The sequence below is a fragment of the Nycticebus coucang genome, chromosome 16, assembly GCF_027406575.1.
Source record: "Nycticebus coucang isolate mNycCou1 chromosome 16, mNycCou1.pri, whole genome shotgun sequence".
Lineage (NCBI taxonomy): Eukaryota > Metazoa > Chordata > Mammalia > Primates > Lorisidae > Nycticebus > Nycticebus coucang.
The window spans coordinates 44,643,144-44,665,030 of record NC_069795.1 but is presented as its reverse complement, the minus strand read 5'-3'; the positions used below and the strand labels follow the sequence as shown (position 1 = coordinate 44,665,030).

Sequence of the window (21,887 nt, the reverse complement as noted above, 5' to 3'; positions counted from 1 at the left end):
TAATTTACTACCAGCAATAAAGGCAAACTGTAGCATTGATCTTCTGACGCCCAGCGCTCAGTGGCAGTGTGGTGACAGTACATGGGGAAGTAGGGTTCTTTCGCTGAAGAGGAAATGCAGAAATACGAATTTCTATGTTATATTAGATTGAAAAGGAACAGTTGTACTCCATGTCTCTCCTGAGAGAGGGAGATAATTTTATTCTCTTCAATGTAAATAAATTCTATTCTTTGGAAAAGAGGGGTAGGATCCTGAAATTTAAATAAATCTCTCTAAGGGCAAGATGTTTAAGTGTCTGCAGTTTTACAACACAGGGTTTTATTCCTTTTGAAATGAAAACACCATAACACTTTAAATCTCTTTAGAGCCCACCCTTTTTGTTAACTCAGGTCACTACCCAGAAATGCATCCATTTCATTACTTGCAGAAATAAGATGGGGTTTTTATTCTTTGTATAGGCTAATGAGACAAATGGCTACTGGTCTAATACTCATAATACATAAAAAGCAAATGTTTCCAGAAGAAGTAACGTCAAACATTCTTTATTTTTGTAACATGTCAATTTTCATGCCTCAGGAGGCTAGGACTTTGTAGTAACACTGGGAAATCCGGGGAAGATTTATCTTCCCATGTTAAGTACTTTTTATGTCTCCTATAATAGCCCTATTTGTATTGATTTGTGAATTCATGAGCATGTAAAAAACATAAAAAGTCTTGTTAGACGTAAACTTTCATGACATGCGAAAGATTGACTTGGTAGAATATTTGCATTGAGAAAGGCTACACTGCTTCATTGAGAACACAGCTCCATTTAGTTGACATTGATTATATCGGTGATGATGGCTTGGTGTCCTACCAATTCCTGAAAAACTATAATTTACCACGACAGGTTACTTCTCCCATTGTTTTGAATTTTATTTTTTAAAAATAATAATTTATTATATGCATAGCATTTTACTATGAAAACGATTCCCTTATTTAGGTTGGTGCTAAAAATAAATTACTATCATAAGGAAGGAAGGAAAGAAGGAAGGAAGGAAGGAAGGAAGGAAAGAAGGAAGGCAGGCAGGCAGGCTGCCTGACAGCTGTCAACTGATGCCAGGAGATAAGTTATAGAGTTCCCAAGTAAACTATCCGCACAAAATATGAAGAACATTCAGTCAAGGCTAGTCCATAATGAGAATAGATAAGGCATTCTGTGATTACTAAATATGTACCCGTTTCCTCTCTTACCTAATATGAATGACTAACAATCCTTTACCAGGGTTAATTCTAGCTCATATTTCATTCTGTCCTTCTTCTGTATAAAATGTGTTAAGCTATTCAATTATAAATTGTCTCAGATTTCTGAGTGCATCCTCTTCAAAACATACTTAGTTTGCTTAAACTTTCCTCAAATGACCCCAAACAAGCTCAGATACCTCTGTTACTGAGATGTCACAAGGTTCCCCATACTGTGTGTTCTCCCTTGCTTCAGCAAGTTAATAACCCTAACAATGAACATAGATATTTTTCTGGTGGTCTTTGTATAGTGGGCAGAAGATGAAAATTCTCAGGAACAGGCTGGGCTTAATGGCTCATGCCTTTAATCCTAGTGCTCTGAGAGGCCGTGGTGGGAGGATCCCTTGAGTTTAAGAGTTTGAGGCCGGACTGAGTAAAAGTGAGACATGATCTCTACTAAAAATCTAAAAAAATTAGCTGGGCATTGTGGCGGGCACTGTAATCCCAGCTACTAGGGAGTCTGAAGGCTTGAACCCAGGAGTTTGAGACCAACCTGAGTAAGAGGGAGATGTAATCTCTACTAAAAATATAAAGAAATTATCTTGGAGCCCGGCTGGGTTTTTCCATTTTTTTTCATGAGTTGGGGTCTCACTGTCGCTCAGGCAAGTCACGAACTCCTGAGCTCAAGCAATTCTCCCTCCTCAGCCTCCCACAGTGCTGGGATTACAGGTGTGAGCCATGGGCACCTGTAATCCCAGCGGCTTCCGAAGGCTGAGGCAGTGGGGTGCCCGCAGCCCAAGTCTGAAGTTGCCGTGAGCTACCACGCCCACTGCCTTCTGCTCAGGGGCATAGGGTGGGACCCTGTCTCAATAAAAAAAAAAAAAGAAATTAGCTTGGCATTGGGGTGGGCACCTATAATCCCAGCTGCTACGGAGGCTGAAGGCTTGAACCCAGGAGTTTGAAGTTTCTGTAGCTAGACTGATACCCCTGTATTCTAGCCCAGGAAACAACAGAGTGAGACACCATCTCAAAATTAAAAAAAGAAATTCTCAATCACAGCAAAATTAGAGGATCTAATAAGGAAGCAATCTTGGCATGTTTGAAGAAAAGGAGGAGGTCAGTGTGATTCAGGCAGGGTGAGTGATGGAGAAAAGAGTGAGAGATGAGACCAGGAAGCTAAACAGTAATCACATAAATTAGGACTAAAGCCTTGGAAAAATCAGGACTTGGAAATTTACTCTGAATGAGGTGGGAAGCCATAGAAGGGTTCTGAATAAAGTGTTGATTTTTAATAAGATCACTTAAATTGTGGTTCAGATTAATGTAAAATGATATATATTTAAGACGATTATCTGGGAGTTTATGGTGATAATATAAGTAGGTTTGATAAAATGTTAACAGTTGTGATTGGTATGTATTCAAAGTGTAACCAATATAAATGTATTAATCATTTACCCCTTTTGGAAATATCAAATGCTAATTAGTCTCCTTGCTTTGTGTAGAAATGTTTCTGGGGACAATACACTTTATAAATTTTTGTGTATATTGCTGTGTTACCAGACCCATATGGAGGTCTGGCTTAGGTCCAATTGGTCACTGCTCAAAAAGCCAATTACTGAGACAACACGGATTGCCAGGGAAGAAAGATATTTTATTACAGATGATGTCAGCTGGGAGATGGGTGAAATGCCTCAAATTCATCTCCCTGACGAACTGAGTGTCAGAGTTGTTTTTTTTTTTTTTTTTTGCAGTTTCTGGCCAGGGCTGGGTTTGAACCCACCACCTCCGGCATAAGGGGTTGGTGCCCTACTTCTCTGAGCCACAGGCACTGCCCACTGAGTATTGTAATTTTTAGAAGGGGTTCGGAAAAGTGGCTGTGTGTATTGGGGCAGATTGTGTTGAAAGCAATGTCTGCAAGGATTCTAATTCAGAAGTCACAGGTTGGTGACAGATGTTGAGTCGTGGCATTATTATGCTGGGAAGAGTCTGCTGTTTCTGGGAGACAACGCAAAAGGGAAAAGTAGTTAAATAGAAACGTTATACTATTTTGGTCACTAAGTGCTACAGATCTGGGAGTCCAAGGCATAAGAAAGCAGTAGGGGAAGAATATACGGAGGGCCATCATTTTGTTTTTATTCGAAGAGCCAATTACAGTTCCAATTAACAGAAACAATGAAGATAAAGTTCTTTCATAATTTTTGCACATATTGTTGCAATTAATAGACAGGAGTGATAAAGATAAAATATTTTCAAGTTTTTTTAAACTTGTGAGCAATTTGATAATTTATTATCAACTACTAATGATTTTATTATATTGTTTAAAATCTGGGTGATCAAAAATTTGACTATGAGAATAAAACTAACAGGATTAATAATTAGAAAGGGGTCATACATTTATCTATTCAGTAACTTTGTCCATGAAGAGTATAAAAGTTTTTTTTTTTTTTTGAGTCTCACTTTTTCACCCTCAGTAGAGTGCGGTGGCATCGTAGCTCACATCAACTTCAAACTCTTGGGCTTAAGCGATTCTATTGCCTTAGCCTCTCAAGTAGCTGGGGCAACAGGAGCCTGCCACAATGCCCAACTATGTTTTGAGACGGTGTCTTGTTCTTGCTCAGGGCAGTCAGCTCCAACTATGAGCTCAGGGCAATCCACCCACCGTACCCTCCCAGAATGAGAGGATTACAGGCCTGAGCCACGGTGCCTGGAAGAGTATAAAAGTTTTTAAAAATAAATTGCTTCTTAAATTAACTGAGATACAATAGTCTTACACATTGAAATAATCTCTTGTGCTATTGAGTAAATTAAAAATGCTTAGCATATCCTACAAGATCCTCAATCATCAGGTTCCAACCTCCTCTTCTGGCTCATCCTTAGTAATCTATGACTGGTACTCACATCACTATTATCCAACATACCTTATAGCACTTTTACTTGAATTTTTTCTTTCCCCCAAAGAAATCTATTTCCCTTTTACAAGCTTAGTTAATCAATATGTTATGTATTTCTTTTAATAATAAAATTACCTATTTTTCTGACAAATTATAATTGAAGTGTATCATAATTGTGCACAAATCTTAAAAGCATGATTTATTTTGATTTTATAAAGTGAACATACCTATGTAATCACTCTTCCGATTAAGTAATAGACATGAAAGCAGGCTGGAGGCCACCTTTATGCCACTTGTTATTCTTTTATCTCCCATAGCCACCACCCACAATGTCACCATTCTATTACATCATGTGCATATAAATGAATATTTGCCGACTGCTTAACTATACAAATATACAGTATAATGTGCATGAATGCACATATTCTTGTTCTCAACAAAGAACAAACTGCTGTAACCTCCTGCCATTTTTCAGTTTTTAAAATAAGGATAAAGGTTAATCCAGGATGTAACTCTATTCGTTAAATTTTCTTTCATTACTAACTAAAGTGTAGTCACCCATGAGAAGTGATAGATTTTGGAATACCGTATTCCGACCTTCTGTGAATATGCGTTGTAGGCATTCTCATCCATAGAACTATGACTATTGTTTAGTTATAACAAGTTTCTTGTAATCTTGAAAATATCTTTATATATATTCTACTTGGCCTAAGTGGATTATATCTAGTTAAAAATTAGTAATTGTCCTGAATGTGTACATTGTTTTGTCAACTTAGTTTGTGAATTTAGTTTTTCTCAAAATGTAACTAATGCCTATTTTTTCAATGCCTTTATTACTACCACTCGAATGTCAATGAAGCAATATTCTAACTTATCTTTTTTTTTTTTTACATTTTTCCCCAATGGTCAGAATACATTTATTTTACAATTATAGTTTGTAAGTAACAGGAAGCTTTCAAGATTATGGCATCCACAAATAGCTTGGATATTTCTTCTCGAATATCTCCATTCACTTCCAGGGGGACAGTCCATTTCTGTAACCTTAATTAGGTTTTTGAAGATTGGCATAAACTTTGAAAAATAAATTTAAAATATAAACACCAGTCAAAACCTTATTAAACTGAAAAAGTAGAGAAGGACATGTCCATTTTTGGCATTGAATATGAGGAAAAAATTAAAATAAATGAGGATGGAGTCTTTTTCGTATTTATAAAAGTTTGGAAATGTAAAGCTTTTGAAAACACAATGATAAAATGCTGCAGTGTGTATTTGTATTAGGACAGATAAAAGGGGAATTTTGAATTTAAAATCACCAATTTTATAAACATTTTATAGTAATATAATGATAATCAATACTTATGTGATATTATAGATACTGTAGATAATATTGATGTATAATTATTGCAAATGGCAATACAATTTTGGATGTTTTGAACATTAAGGACAGGAAAATTTTCCATATTCTCTATTAAAACACAAATGCATATAATTATAAAATTTCATTGCAACCACTTAACATAGAAATCTTAGGATAAAAAATAAATTTCCAATAGTCATATTGACAAAGAGACAGCCAAAAAGGAAAAAAGATATTGCTCTTTAACTTTATCCAACTTCACAGTCACATCATCTCAAAAACTTGACTCTGAATTATGAGTTGAAGTTCAGTTGATCTGAAATGTGTTGAATCAACATGTGGATTCCATTTGAAACATCTAAAGATCCTTAATGGAATGTCAAAACATCTGAACTTAGAGACACAGTATTATGTAGAAAAAAATTTTTTTTTTATCTTTCAATGTAATTTATATGAAATAGTTTTACTTTTTAATATCATTTATCTTTTACCTATAACACTGAGGTGTATAAATATAAACAACTTTGGTGGTAAATTTTGTGTGTCAAATCAAATGGGATAAGGGATGCCCAGATCGTTGGCAAAACATGATTGTGGAGTGTGTATGTAAGGATGTTTCTGAAAGATATTAGTGTTTGAATCAGTAGACAACGTAAAGAATACCCTCTCTGACCAAAGTAGGATAGCATCATCTAATCTATGAGGGCTTAGATAGAACTAAATTTGAAGGACAGGCAAATTCTCTCTTTAACTTCTTGAGATGGGACATTCATCTCCTTCTGCATTTGGGCATCAGGGCTGCTGTTCTCAGGACTTCAGACCCAGACTGAATTATACCATTAAATTCTCAGGTTGTCTAGCCTACAGAAGGCATATCATGGCAATTATCAGCCTCTATAATTGCTTGAGAAAATTTGCATAATATATCTTCTCTTATTGATCCATGTGTGCTGGTAGTTCTGTCTCTCTGAGGAACTAACACACAAGGATTTTATCACCAAATAAATAACATAATAATTTAAAAACTTCCTTTAAGTTTTGAACCATTTCTGAGTTTTAAAATCTAGCAGTATTTATTTATTGGATAAATTGACTATTTATAACACGACTTCTGTGTTCTAGCCTTTTTGTTAGTAGTTGTTGATCCTGCAGTGGGAACTGTTTCTTTACCTATGACACTGTCTTCCAGAAGTAAAAGCACATAACTATAAGCTGTGGTAAGTGCAATAACAGAAAATTACAGGTAATGATTATAAATAATAATATTTAAATTTATTGTTTACTGTATGTTGCTTTACCATATAGTAAAATAAAATTAAGTTACACTTATGAACCTATAGGAAAGACTTCTGAAATAGAAAGAATCTGATGAAGAAGCTGGAAAAAAAACAGTGAAATACAAAATAAGGAAATTGGATTTCAATTAGATATTTTTTATCGTTTAGCTTTAGGATTGATACTTGTTACTTACGAGAATCTAAAGAATTTATTTAATGCCCCAAGATCTAACTTCATAATTTGTAAAATGGCAACACGTAACATTCCTGTGAAATTCCTGAGAGTTGTGATCAGGACGTAAAATAACATACAGAAGTATTCTGTATATATTAAGGCTGCAGCTCCACTCCAGAACTCTGGACTGGTCTTGGCCTGTTAGGAAGCAGGTCACCTGCACAGCAGGATGTGAGTGATGAGTGTCAGGTGAGCCAGCAATGCTTCATCTGTGTTTACACACTCCCCATTGCTCACAGCACCACCTGAGCTCTGCCTCCTGTCACATGCCTCCCCTTCCCCATCTGTGGAAAAATTGCTTTCCATGAAACCAGTCCCTGGTGCCAAAAAGGCTGGGGACTGCTGCTTTAAGGCATTAAATAAGTAACCTTAAAAGTTCAGTTGTTTTCAGAAGTGCAATGTGCCCTTTATACCCATCATGAGTTCTGTTACAGTCATTTGAAAAAAGTCCCTTTCTTAGTATAATATTCATTTTCCCATATAGTAGCTTAGATTTTTTTCAATTGCAAACTAAAATACCACCATATCACTATCAACTGTTCACTGTTATTCTGATACACAAAAGTTATTTTCAATTTTCTTTTTACCTGAGATATTCCCTGAATCTGATAATGTACAAAGACCAGCAATATTACTACCGTGACACTGAATTGTCAGATAAATGGCATGTCAGTTTTCATTTATGTTTCTGAATGTCTGGCAGAGTGACAGCTGCTTAGCACTTATAATTTGGTATCACATTATCTCAATGAATGGAGCTATTTCCACAGGAAAGTACATATGAAATCACACCTTAAAGACCTAGACAGTGGTTTTACTGATTTAAAATAAGACTAAGTATTAAAAGACATATTTACCAATCCTGACACTATATTTGAATAAATGGGGAATGGGTAACTAAAAACAATTTTTAGAGATTGTGAGCACTCCCTGTATTTTGTTTTTAGAGCATTACATCTATGAGTATATTTGAAACATGTACCAGTCTAAATGATATTCTGGGGTCCACACAAGATCATTCACTTATTTTTGCTATTTCTGTGATTCAATATCTTTTAAGAGCGGTCAATAATGACTTCTAAATTAGTAACTTCTATGTTGTTTTCAGATTTTTTCCCTACTAGAGATGCTACAGAGAATAGCTCATTTCTTCCTGAGATCTTATGTACATGTTTTTTGAAGCTGACACCATGCGGCAATGGCACCATGGGATGTAGAGATGTGGATGTAATAAAACGAATTGTTACTGAGGACAAAAAAATAGTTACAACTTATTACTCTGGGTAACCCAGTGATTGTGAAGGGGAATGCTTCTAAAGTAAAGATTCATCCTATAGAGATGGAAGGATGGTAACCTGAAGTAAATATTTGCTCAATCAAGGGAAGAATGACACTTAAAAAAAAAGCGAGTCCTTTGGGAGTTCTTTGAAAGGTACATTACTGGCCTCAGTACCTTTCTAAATGAACCTCTAGAAAGGTAGCTGGCACCTTCCAACAGTACATGAAAGACACAATAGGAAGGCACAGAGGAAGGCGTTTTCAATGAACATTTCATCTACTGGTGCCATGATCTGGGATTTCCCAACCTCTAGGATTGTGAGAAATAAGTGTTTGGTGTTTATATAAAAAAAAAAAAAAAAAAAGTCTGGCTAATTCTTTGGAACTTCCAAATTCTTTGAGGACTGGTCCAGTTGTTTATTTCATTATCACATAGCTTGGTTTGTTTTTAGATAAGCAAATCTAAGGAAATTTAGATAAGGAAGTATTTAGAATGTGGCGGCTCAAGAATAGCAAAGCAGGGTGGCACTTGGGGCTCAAGGAGTAGAATACTGGCCCCATCTACCAGAGGTGGTGGGTTCAAACCTGACCCTGGCCAAAAACTGCAAAAAAAACAAAAGAAGAAGAAGAAGAAGAATAGCAAAGCACTTTAAGAAAACAAATATGTGATATCTTCGAGTCTTCCTTCTCTGTGTGTCTCTGTGATTCCTCCATTACAAAAGCAGACGAACAAAAATCTCTATTAATATTTTGCTGCAAAAAAAATTCCTGCCACTGATACTGTTTCGTAGAAATTCAGATAAGTGCTTCACTGCTCTGTTCCTTATTTGTTGATCAACTAAAGAAGTAAAAGTATTTGTACCAGCCCCAGTAGATGAGGTAAAAAATTCAAGCAGAGTATAATATCAAAACAAAAGTTATCTAGGAAAAATATAATTAAACCTCTGAGATCTATCAAGTTGAAAGGGAAAGGTGGATTTTAATTCTTTTGTTGGGATGCATAATCAAATAATTTGTATTAATTCTTACTATTATAAAAGAGTTCTTCAGAAATGTTGTTGTCTCTGGAGACCTCTAAGCAGCACAGTTTATCTAAGTAAAATCCTGCTTTCAATAGTCTGTGGCACAGATAATTTGAAGATAGCTACATGATCAGGGCTGCACTTCTATTTTTAAAATATACTCTCTATTTTTTCCTAAAATATATCTTAGCATGAATGTAAGTGTTTATTAAATATGACAAAATTTCATACTATATTCATGTGAGCATGCACTATTAAATCAAGAATTGGTAGAGGTTGAAAGAGGGTGAGCCTGCCAGGTCAGAAAGGTTATGGTTGATACCCCTACAACTAAAGACAGGTTAACAAGAGAAAAACATAGTACGCTTATTACATGAACACATGTTCATGGGAATCATACAAAGTACAGAAAACTTTAGAAAAGGGCCAGAGGGTTGACACTTAAATACGAGAGGAAAGTAGAGATGGGCTATACACAAATGAACCCAACAATCATACAATAATGTATGAATGATTCTCTTTCGATGCTGACTGAGACCAGATGAAGGACAAACCATGGTTATGGACAAGTGAGGAAAAGGGGAAGGAAAGGTGAGAAGAAAACTGCATTGTGAATAAATGTTGTCTTGCTATGCAGTTATAATTCCCTAGGTAATTCTCAGAGCTGTCCTCAGAAAATAGATAAAAAGTCTGTCTGAGTGTAGTGACAACTTGCAGGCTTTTCTTTTCTCAGATGGTTAACCTTTCCTGGTTACTTAATGAGATTCCTAGGGAGGGAAATTGACAGTTGTATTTATTTTAGAAAAAAAAAATTCTTTTCAGTCAAATACAAGACTTCAGAGAGAGCCCCTTCTGGTGCTTTTCTAAAAGAAGGAGGATCAGAGAAACAGGATGGTGCGGGGAGGTCAAAGAGAGACCTGGAGGCTGCTTCTCTAGTGCAGCATGTCAAAGTGGTGCCATATTTGGGGGCATCATTTCTGAACCCCAGCAAATTTAAAAAGCTAAAACATCCAAAGACCCAGATTAACTTTCTATATAATTAGAAGCTCTTTATCTAACACTTCACTATAATTTATTTTCTAATAAAATTTTTTGTATTAAGGTAACTCTCATCCTTGGCTTTGACTATTAATACCATGTGTAGATATTATTTTAGTATGTTAATGTAGCAGTGAACCAGAGATGGGCAATTATTAATGACTTATTAAGCAACTGCTTATATGGCCTGTTATTTTTTGATTTCTTTGAGGCTGTGCCTAATGGAAAAAAAAAAAAAAAAACAGGGGAAAGATCCTTTGACAATCGGAGTCCGAATAATAAAATAAACCAAAATTTTCAAAGAACATGGATAGAGTATATGTATAATTTTTTTCCCTTCTGTAGTATACATTTTTCTCTAAAATTCATGTATTCATAAATATGAAAAAGACCTATTCCATGTCTTAGGAATGGCAATGAGACAATAAGAATCTCTGCATCAAAGAACCTACATTCTGGTGCAACAAACAGTAAAATAATAAATAGGAAAGTCCAAGTTGAGAAGTGGTATGGGAATATAGGGAGGTGAAAGGGATTGTTAAAATTTTTAGTCAGTGTGCAGTCTAAGTTTCAGCAATAAGGTAATATTTCAAATACAAATCTGATTATGTTACCCTTTATCTTAACGTATTAGCTCAGCATCTTCTAACAATTACATAATTTTATTCTATTATGTAATAATGTGCAATATATTTCATTCTTATGTTCTAGATCAAGAGAAGATCTAGGTAAAAAATATGCCATATATAAATATATTTATAGTATGTGTGTTCAAGGTTTCTCATGGCATATGACATTTAAGGTGGGTTTGAGCACAATGCAATATACAAAAAAATATGTATCTATATATCTATATGGACCGAAGATTTCCAAAAGAAGAATAGACAAATGGCCAACACATATGAAAAAATACTCGACATCACTAATCATCAGGGAAATGCAAATTAAAACCACAATGAGATATCAGCTTAGTACTGTTAGAATGGCTTTTATTAAACAAAAGATACTGGAATGGGTACAGAGAGAAAGGAAGGCTTTACATCATTGGCAGAAGTGCAAATTAGTACAACCCTGTGGGAAACAGTATGAAGATTTCTCAAAGAACTAAAAGTAGACAGACCATTTGATCCAGCAATATCACTATGGGGTATCTACTCAAAGGGGAAAAAAAGGTCTTTCTATCAAAAATACAGCTGCAATGGAATGTTTATGGCATCATAATTCAAAGTAGCAAAGATGTGGAAGCAACCGGCCCATCAATTCATAATATGTATAACATGGAGTACTACTTAGCCATAAAAAAGCACGAATTGATGTCTTTTGCAGTAATTAAGAAGGAACTGAAGACAATTATCCTAAGCAAAGTATCTCAAGAATGGAAAAACAAACTCCATGTGTACCTCTAATAAATTGGAAGTAACTGATAGGCACACAAGTATACGGAGAAAAGTAAAAGTCATTGGAAATAAAGCAGGAGGGGAGGAGGTGGAGCAGAAGGGCAAAAATCCCCCTAACAGACACAATGACTGCTGTGAATGATGGGCACCTTTATAGTCCTGACACAAGGCATTTATCAGAAACATCTGCACTCCCCTAAAATTTTGAAATTTAAGAAAATGTGGCTTTCACAGTCATCTGGAGAACTGAGAAATTTTCTCTGTACTAATCTCCTGGGAACGATTTTGTACATCACAAAATAAACTTTGTGATTTTTCTCAAAGGCTTAAATATTGTCCTAGCAAAACAGTACACATAATAATAAAATAAATTTGAAAATAGGGCACTTTAATAATACTAAAGCTTACCAGGCAAAATAACTAACCTATTAAAGTTACTCATGTACATGTATATGTATATACATACACATATATGCTAATACAACTGTAAAGGCTGCAATTCTATGTATTTTAACTATGAGATTAGTATTCAGTCTTATTTAATTTTACTATAGTCATTTAAATTTTATATTGAGAAGAATCTGATACATTATCAATTTCCTTCTATTCTAGGATATCGAGAGAAACAAACACATCCTTTTAAAATGTCCATTCATTTTTTCAGTGAGTGGTGCTAAATGAATAAGATGTCCTTATGGGAAAAATATTTTCTCATACTTCACCCTATGTAGGTAAATAATTCCAAATAAATTGTTGATATAAATATAAGCATTAAAATGAAGCATTTAGAAGAAGAACATATGGCACGGCTTCCTCACTACAAACTACACAAATGTTTCTTTCAGCAAAATACAAAGATATTCTAACGAAAATTTTTAAAAAATTTATACACTGGACCATATTGATAGTAATAAGACCATATTGATAGTAATAACTTGTTTGTCCAAAGACATCATTAAAGAATGAAAGGAAACTTCATTAAAAAGAACAAATATATCAATACTTTGTATTTCTAACAGATGACACACATTAAATATGTAAATGTTTCATAGTAAGTCAGAAAAAGTAGACAATATTGCCACAGGACTTGCTTACAAATATAGGTAGGAGTTGGGATAGTATAGTCTTTTGCAGTAATTAAGAAGATATGAATCTGTATACTGGAATTATAACTCTAGACCCTATGACTTTAGAAGCCTAAACTCCTCGAGACATAAAGTTTCCATTACAGGGCATATCAAAATGTCATTTAAATTTCAAGTGATAATGCCATTCAGTCAAATTGGGACCTGCGTGCCAAAAGGTAGAGAAGGCAAGGAATAGAGCCTTCATCTTGGCCTAGAGAATTGACTCTGATCATCAGAATGAAGTAGAGCTGATGTTAATCAAGAGGAACAGGGAAGGGGTTATTTGGTATGAAGAAATCACTTAAGAACCTTTTGATAAACGTATGACAAATGTTGAAGGTAAATGAACAAGGCGAGTAGCCATGATTTAAGAATGTCATGGTGACCTGGGATCCGTCATGTAATAAATGGGTGTCTCATCAGCTAACATAGAAACCACCTAGGTCAACAGAACTGCTAGAAAAGATGTATGGAATCTAAAAGGGGCAATAGAGGAGGCAGACAGTAAGAACCACTCACAGCCTTGCCGCAGACACAAGGGCATAAGCTTTAGTTTACATTTGTTCTGCAATGTGTTCCTAGAAAAGTGGCAAATATAGTACTAGAGGAGATGGCACTAAAGATTTTTTGATGAAATTATTAAATGTGAGAAATAATTTGAAAATTAAAACATGTATATCATGGCTGGGATGAAGTGCCATTGTGATACTATCCCTGCCTATAGTTGCTGCGTTTGACCAAAAAGTCATAGCTAACTATGTATCTGGGATTTTCTCTTTGCTGAAAAGATGCACCTTGCCTAAAATCACAGGCCTAGTTCCCTCCCTCCAAATTGGGTCTATTTTGAAGTGCCTTCCCAGTTTCAGAGCAACCCATAAGATTTGTTGAGGCCTTTGTTGTATTTGCAAAGCTGTTCACATTCTCTCTCTTCCCAGATCCCTCCTTTATTACCTCCTCGATAGTTGATTTTATGAGCACTCTACAGAAATCAGTAATGCATACCAGAATCTGTTTCCTTGGGATCCTTATGTGTATCACGCAGAAAAAAGACTTCCAAAAGGGACATTTTGAAAATGATTTGGGAAAAATAGAAGTCTCATAACCCTAGGTGAAGGTGTAGTTTTTACAATCACTTTGAAAACCTGTTCATATCTACAAATGTTAAACATATGTATAGCGTATGACCCAAATATTCACTCTTGTAGAACTCATCAAAGGATATTTATAACAATTATCGTAGCATGTTTTATACATTAGACCCAAACCAAAAACTACGTAAAAACCATGATGATATAATGGATAAATTATTATATATTCACAAATAGTGACTCAGATAAACATAGTATTGAAAGAAAGAAGAGAGCCACACAGCACGTAGTATGTTTCTATATACATCATATGAAAAAAATTAAACGTTTTACTCTTAGAAATTGAAATGAATACTGGTTTATATATACATATTTATATATGTAATTTCAGGTTAATATGAGGGTAAATACAATTAGGTTACATTGTGTTTGTAAGTTAAAATCTAAGTTGTAGTTGTGACTTTCACCCTGCAAGTTTGCCATTTACCCATATATCATACCCATTAGGTGGGAACTTACCAAGTCCCCTACCTCCTACCGCTCCTTGAATTTAATTTTTTCTCGTGTATGTGCATATTGTCATTAATATGTAAATTTCAATTTAGTATTGAGCACACAATGGATAATGCTTGATTATCCATTCTTGGGATACTTAGAAGAGTTTTCTTCAAACTCATTCAAGTTGTAACAAAAGATACAAAACCTCCTTCTCTTCTATGCCCGATTAGTATTCCATGGTATGTGTAAATGTGTGTGTGTGTATATATAATTCCATGGTGTGTATATGTGTGTGTGTGTAATATAATGTGGGATTTTACAGAATCCCACATTATATTAATCCATTCATGTGTTGAAGGGCACTTGAGTTGTTTCCACATATTGCAATTATAAATTGGGATGCTATAAACATTTGACTGTAAATGTCCTTATGATAAAATGACTGATTTTTTCTTTAGGGTAGATACCTAGTAATGGGATTGTAGTACAAAATGGGAAGTCTACTTTTATTTCTTTGAGAACTCTCTATACTTCTTTCCATAAAGACTGTACTAGTTTTCAGTTCCACCAAAAAAAAAGTGCAAGAATTTTCCCTTCTCTCCATATCCAAGCCAGCTTTAGGTCCCTGTGATGTGGGCCATTCTCACTGGTTTAAGTGATATCTCAAAGTGTTTTTGATTTGCATTTATCTAATAATTAGAGATGATGAGCATTTTCTCGTAAGTTTGTTTGCCACTCATCTGACCTCAGGGGAAAAGATTCCGTTCCTATCACCCAGATTTCAATGGGGTTTTGCTCTTTTCTGTGTCAATTTGCTTGAGTTCTTGGTTCTTGGTTCTTGTGGTTATGAACTCCTTGTCAGATTTGTAGCATGCAAGTATCTTTTCCCACTCAGAACGGTGTCTCCTTAGCATTCAGAAGCTTTTTACCTTCATCAGATACCATTTATTTACTTAATTTTTTCGTGCTGTAATTGCCCTTGGGATCTTTCTCATAATTTCTTTCCCAAAGCCCATGGTGTTTAGAGTTTTTCCCACACTTTCTTTCTAGAGTACAATTTCATGTCTTAGGTTGAACTCTTTTATCCATCATGAGTTAATTTTTGTAAGTGGTGAGAGGTGTGGATGCAGTTTTTGTGCTTTTGTGTGCTTTATTGAGGATCCAATGGCAATGTGAGGCTAGTTTTACCTCTGTGCTCTCAGTTCTGTTCCACAGATCTATATCTCTATTGTTAGGGCACTACCAAGCTGTTTGATCACTATGGACTTGTAGTAAAACCTGAAGTCTGCTAATGTGATACCTCCAGATTTTTTTCTTATTTCATAGAATTGCATTGGCTATTCAGTTTTTTTTTTTAATCTGGTTACATACTAAATGAAGAATGATTGTTTTCCAATTCATCAAAGTATGACAATGGAATTTTAATGGGGATTGCATTAAATCTCAAGATTGCTTTGGGTAGTACAGACATTTTAACAATGTTAATTCTTCCCAGCCATGAACATGTTATGTTCTTCCATTTGTTAACATCCTCTATTTCTTTTTTCAGTGATTCATAGTTTTCTTTGTAGAGATCCTTCACATCTTTTGTTAAGCAAATTACAAGGTATTACATTTTCTTTGAAGTTACTGTAAAGGGTATTGTATGTTTGATTTGATTCTCAGCTTGCCTGTTGTTGGCATATAGGAACATTGATTACATTTCAATATTTATAACTAGAATGAACATAAAGAGAGATCTGGGTTCTGTTTTTGGTGTAGGTGTGAAATACATGATAGTTTGTAAAAATCTTCAATATTTACAATTTTATGTAAATTTCAAAAAGTTTTTAACATGCCCCATCTTTATTTCTTCTTAATAAAATATCTCAGTTTTTTCAGTATGTTTAATGTTTATAATTGCCTTTCCAAACCAATATTGCAATATTGCACAATTTAACTTATTAATTTAGGATTCTATACATTCTATACATTCTATACATTCACATCACAAAAACAAATATTAAAAAGAATTTTGAAGAGATCTTTAATATTAGTCCATATTTCTCAGTAGTCTCTTTAAGATTAATACATGTTAATACCAGTTTTAAATATTAAAGACTCTTAAATGTGGTTTGGCATTTATTTTCTTTCTTTCTTTCATTGTTTTTTTTTTTTTGTTTGTTTGTTTGTTTGTTTTGAGACAGAGTGTTACTTTGTTGCCCTTAATAGAGTCCTATGGCATTGTAGCTTACAGCAACCTCAGTCTCTTGGGCTCAAGCCATCCTCTTGCCTCAGCCTCCCAAGTAGCTGGGACTGTAGGTGCTGCCACAGCACCCAGCTCTTTTTAGAAATGGGGTTTTGCTCTTGCTCAGGATGATCTCAAACTCTGAAGTCCTGAGCTCAGGCAATCCACAAGTCTTGAACTCCAAGAGTGCTAGGATTACAGGCATGAGCCACCCCACCCAGCCCATTGCGTGCTTTTTAATATATCCCCTATATTTTCCTAAAATATTTGTTTTCTCACTCACCCACCTGTTAGAATGCAACAGTTTCTTTGACATTTTGCTCTACTATGTCTTTCTTTAAGTCAAATTTATTAGTTTAAGAAATAGCTGTTTCTTCCTTTGTGGTAAAATGGAGTTACCATATAACTTTCTTAATTATAATTACATAGATATGGCTTCACTTCTCTACTAGAAAATTTTCTAAGGTGAAGAATAACCTTCTCTTTGTTTTGAAAAGTCCAGAGAAACATGGACCATGCTATGAATTAATAGAAAAACTTTACATTTGAAGTATCACTAACTATATGTCTAAATAAATTTCTTTTCCTTTTAATGAGATAGTCAACACTTAGTGCCTTTTTGGATTAGCTTCCCTAATAGTTCCTCTTTACCAGGCACTTTTTTAATCTAAATCACACTAACCAGAAAGGAAAGTCTTGCCAATTACATCATTTCATCTTAATTAAAATTTTATTTTGTAAGAAACTAGTATATGTCTTTCTAGAAATTCAGAATATTATAAAGTGCTAACAATTAAGAGTGTGAAATATGGCCTAGGGACAAAGAAGTTGACTTAACATAAGAAAAGCCCCAGAAACAGAGCCATGTGTATAAAAATCTTATTTCTAGAAGAGGTTGCATTGCAAATCAATAGGGAAAAGGTATACTTTTCATTGAATGATTTGGTGACAATTCATTATTCATAAAAAAATATATACAAGCTGCTTATCAACGGATTATAGATCTAATGAAAAAAGCAGATTACAAAACTTTTAGGATGTAATATAGGATTTCTTTCTTTTTTTTTCACTGTAATAAGCATGTTTTATTCAAATATTCATTATTTATTTGTTTAAACTTACATCCTTATTTCTTTTTTTTTTTTATTGTTGGGGATTCATTGAGGGTACAATAAGCCAGGTTATACTGATTGCAATTGTTAGGTAAAGTCCCTCTTGCAATCATGTCTTGCCCCCATAAAGTGTGACACACACCAAGGCCCCACCCACCTCCCTCTTTCCCTCTTTCTGTTCCCCCCCATAACCATAATTATCCTTAATTGTCCTCATATCAAAATTGAGTACATAGGATTCATTCTTCTCCATTCTTGTGATGCTTTACTAAGAATAATGTCTTCCACGTCCATCCAGGTTAATACGAAGGATGTAAAGTCTCCATTTTTTTTAATGGCTGAATAGTATTCCATGGTATACATATACCACAGCTTGTTAATCCATTCCTGGGTCGGTGGGCATTTAGGCTGTTTCCACATTTTGGCGATTGTAAATTGAGCTGCAATAAACAGTCTAGTACAAGTGTCCTTATGATAAAAGGATTTCTTTCCTTCTGGGTAGATGCCCAGTAATGGGATTGCAGGATCAAATGGGAGGTCTAGCTTGAGTGCCAATACATCCCAAAACTCACCATTTCCTTCAAAGAAGGCCAGTTCTTCTCCCCTGAAGTGTAGGCTTGACTTAGTGACTTGTTTCTATGAGAAAAAAGCAGAAGTGACAGTGTATGTATGACTTCAGAGACTCTTTTTTGTATTATTTATTCTGAAAGAAGCCAGCTTTTGGTTGCCACATAAAAAGACCTATGTGGTGAAGAAACTGATGCCTCCAGACAGCCATAGTGAGGAAATGAAACTTCTTGCATGCAGCCATAAAAATGAGCTTGAAAGTGGATCTGCTAGCTCCAGTCAAGCTTTCCAATCACTACGTCCTCAGCTGATATCTTGACTGTAACCTCACAAAAGACCTTTACCAAACCACACAGCTAAGCTTCTCTTGAATACTTGACTCACAGAAACTGTGAGAAAATGGATCTGTTGTTTTAATGACTATATCTGGGGTAATTTATAATTCAGAGATAATTATATATAAATGTCCATATCTTTGAATATTGTATGACTCTTCATTTTATTAATCTTCTTTAATGACATTCAATAAAGCTTTGTAATAATTTCCGTAAAAAAAAAAGAAACTAGTATATGGAAGTGAAATACCTCCAAAACAAAGCGACATGATACATACGGTGTTTCAATGAGAATGATATTAAAGTCTGGAAAGACAGCATAGTTGCACTGAGTTTTACATTTCCAAAACTTACCTGTGTTCATTTGAAAGGTAGATAATGTTTGAAGTGAGTTTATGGCACCAAGCACGGAATATGAAAGTATGACCAGTGAGTTGAATGCCGTATATAAGTTTGAAAGGAACTACTCAAAGAATATGGGCTCAAGAAACAATGAACCAGTTGATAAGCAGAGTTGAAAGAAAACATAAAACCTCCAGACATTCCAGAATAATTTGCAAGACTGAAAAATATAATTCTTTCTCATTTCTTACAACTAAAAGATTTAGAAGTATATTGAGAAATTAGAAATATAGCATGATAAACAATTTAAACTTCTTATAGAGTCAAAGACCAAAGTAATAGTGTAACGTGGTTGTTCAGTGTCTTAAGATAATATAGAAGATAATTCTGTTTGACAAAATTACTCTAGGTTAAGAACTCTAAAAGTATGAGAATGTTAAAAAAAGTTAGTAATCTTAATGTATACAGTTATGGGGAGAGAGAGGCACAGCTTAAAAAAAGAATTGTGGGTGTAACTTTTAATACATGGAGTTGATTTGACTGAAACATATAAAGGTAGAATATAGCTCTGAGGTGTATTGCCAAAAATATTGCCAAACTTAGTGAAAGAATTGTGACTCTTCAAGACATAAAATGACATTTGGACACCCATCTTCCGTGAGTATAAAGTAGTATGATGAATCTGAGAAATCTATTTTCCAATGATATTTTTAGATAATGCCATGGAAGTTAATGAAAAAAAGACACACGACCAAGATGACAGTACTAGAGCCATGGAACTAATGGAATTGGGGAGCTAAGCTTTGAGAGCAGAAATATGGTCTCTTCAAAGATCATTCTTAATTGTCAAAGCAGGAAATTTTCAGTGTCAACATGGAACTTAGTAGAATTTCAAAATTACCATGGAAAAAGTGAATTGTGTGTGAAAACTGAAATGCTAACAAAAAAAGTTTACTCCTTTTCAAAAAGAGAGTAAATTGTAGTCATGGCATTCCTTTTCCATAGTGTACATTTCATGAGTGGGACAAGATTCTTAGGGTGTTATTCTTGGTAGGGAGTAAGGCAACAGCATTTAATAGAGAGAAGTGAATATTTGTGTCTAATGAGTGAATTTGGTGGATTCTATTATTATTCTAAATGTTTTTAGGTAATATCAAGTATAATTATTCTTTACTATCCCATTTAACATAATTGTATGGGACTTCCTTTGACCAATGAAATGAGAGTAGATATAAAATATAACACATATGATGTTAAAGTTCGAGTTAGTTATGTGTTTCACCATTTTTTTTCCTTCTATCACAAGAGTAGAGCATCCCAGTCACAAAGGGGATAGTGTACTCGGTAGTTGCTTCCTTTTTCACTTTGTGCACCACAATAAAAAATAAATAAAATGTGAAACAAAACATCAAAAGCCCAAAACCAATATGGAGCAATATTAAGAAATAAATTTTGGTTGATTTTTTTTTTCTATAGACTCTTATAAAGAGGGCTAATTACTATAGGACTCTTAGCAAATCACTGGACACAACAAGTTGAGTCTTCTGTCCAAAGTGCATAAAATATGCAGCTATGCTGTGCTTATTTTACCAGATTAACCTCTCCAAAAAAATCACTTTCCTTTTTAGTCTTAGGCTTTCATTAGAATAGCATCCTTTTATGCTTGTGATGAAATTTCGTTTAAACTGCAATGACTGCTTAAGAACTAGATAAAAATTCTGAAAAATAATAAGCCCAGACTGCTAATACGTACTCACAGTATTTCTCCACTCTTGATGCATAGTGCACCTGCAACTTCTCAGTACTTATTGGCTCTTCTGATTTTGGTCTTTTTTTTTTTTTAGACAAAATTCTGTAATGTTCAAAGGAATTAGTGCCAGAACAAAAATGCATTGCTGTTCACTACCTGAATAAACAGTGAATAAAACCACAGAAAGTAAACTCTAGGAATTAAAACATATTCTTAGTACAGAACTAGGATACTGAGCAAGGCTGTCTCTAAGTTCCGCTTCATTATGTTGAAAAATATGTTTTTGCCTTTTATGTTTCAAATAATTTTTGTCAGAAATGGGAGTATAAAACTCATAATAATTAAATTCTTTTACTAACAATTAACTTTCATTTCAAGAAGTTCTTTTTTAGAAATTGCCTCACACATCTATGCAAAGAATAATCAGAATAAATTGTTTCCAACGAAACAATACAACAAGAACTCTATGATATGTATTTTTTCTGTAAAACCTTATTAACAATTTGAGATAATTGAGGTTTGCTTTAATGTCTTTTGAGAATAAAGAAATGCACAGAAAATTTTGTAAAGCTTACTCCCTTAAACCAGGGCCTCTAAAGAAATTACAGATGATTATATATATATATATATATATATATATATTTTTTTTTTACTATTAACTGCTTAACTTAGAAAATTTTAAAAACATTCTCTTTATTGTTTGAAATTCATTGTGAGTACAAAGAATTAAGTTACATTGATTGCAGTTGTTAGGTAAAACAAAATATGGAACACTTCACAAATTTGCCTGCCATCCTTGTGCAGGGGCCATGCTAATCTTCTCTATATCGTTCCAATTTTAGTATGTGTGCTGCCGAAGTGGGCACTCCAGATTAGTTTTTAAAAATCTACATACAATTGATTTACAATTTGCCTAAGCTTATCTAAAGTCTTTGACATAGACTCAGACACACAAACACAAACATGAACACATGCACATGTGCACACACACATACAAATGTAGGTCTAGGAAGATGTCCTCTTACATATGATGGGAACCTTATGTTCAAAGGGGCAGGACATAATTACCATACTTCACAGGGAAGGGCTCAGTTTTTCATACTGCTCTTACTTCAAGGCCATATT

General features: G+C 34.4%; 1 non-coding gene across 1 annotated transcript; it reads right to left on the bottom strand.

Annotated features, from left to right (window-relative positions):
- Window positions 1-21,521: 21,521 nt before the first annotated feature.
- LOC128568216 (U6 spliceosomal RNA) lies at window positions 21,522-21,628 on the bottom strand. The gene has a single exon (XR_008375038.1). It is a non-coding gene; the product is annotated as a U6 spliceosomal RNA (small nuclear RNA).
- Between the last annotated feature and the right edge of the window lie 259 nt (window positions 21,629-21,887).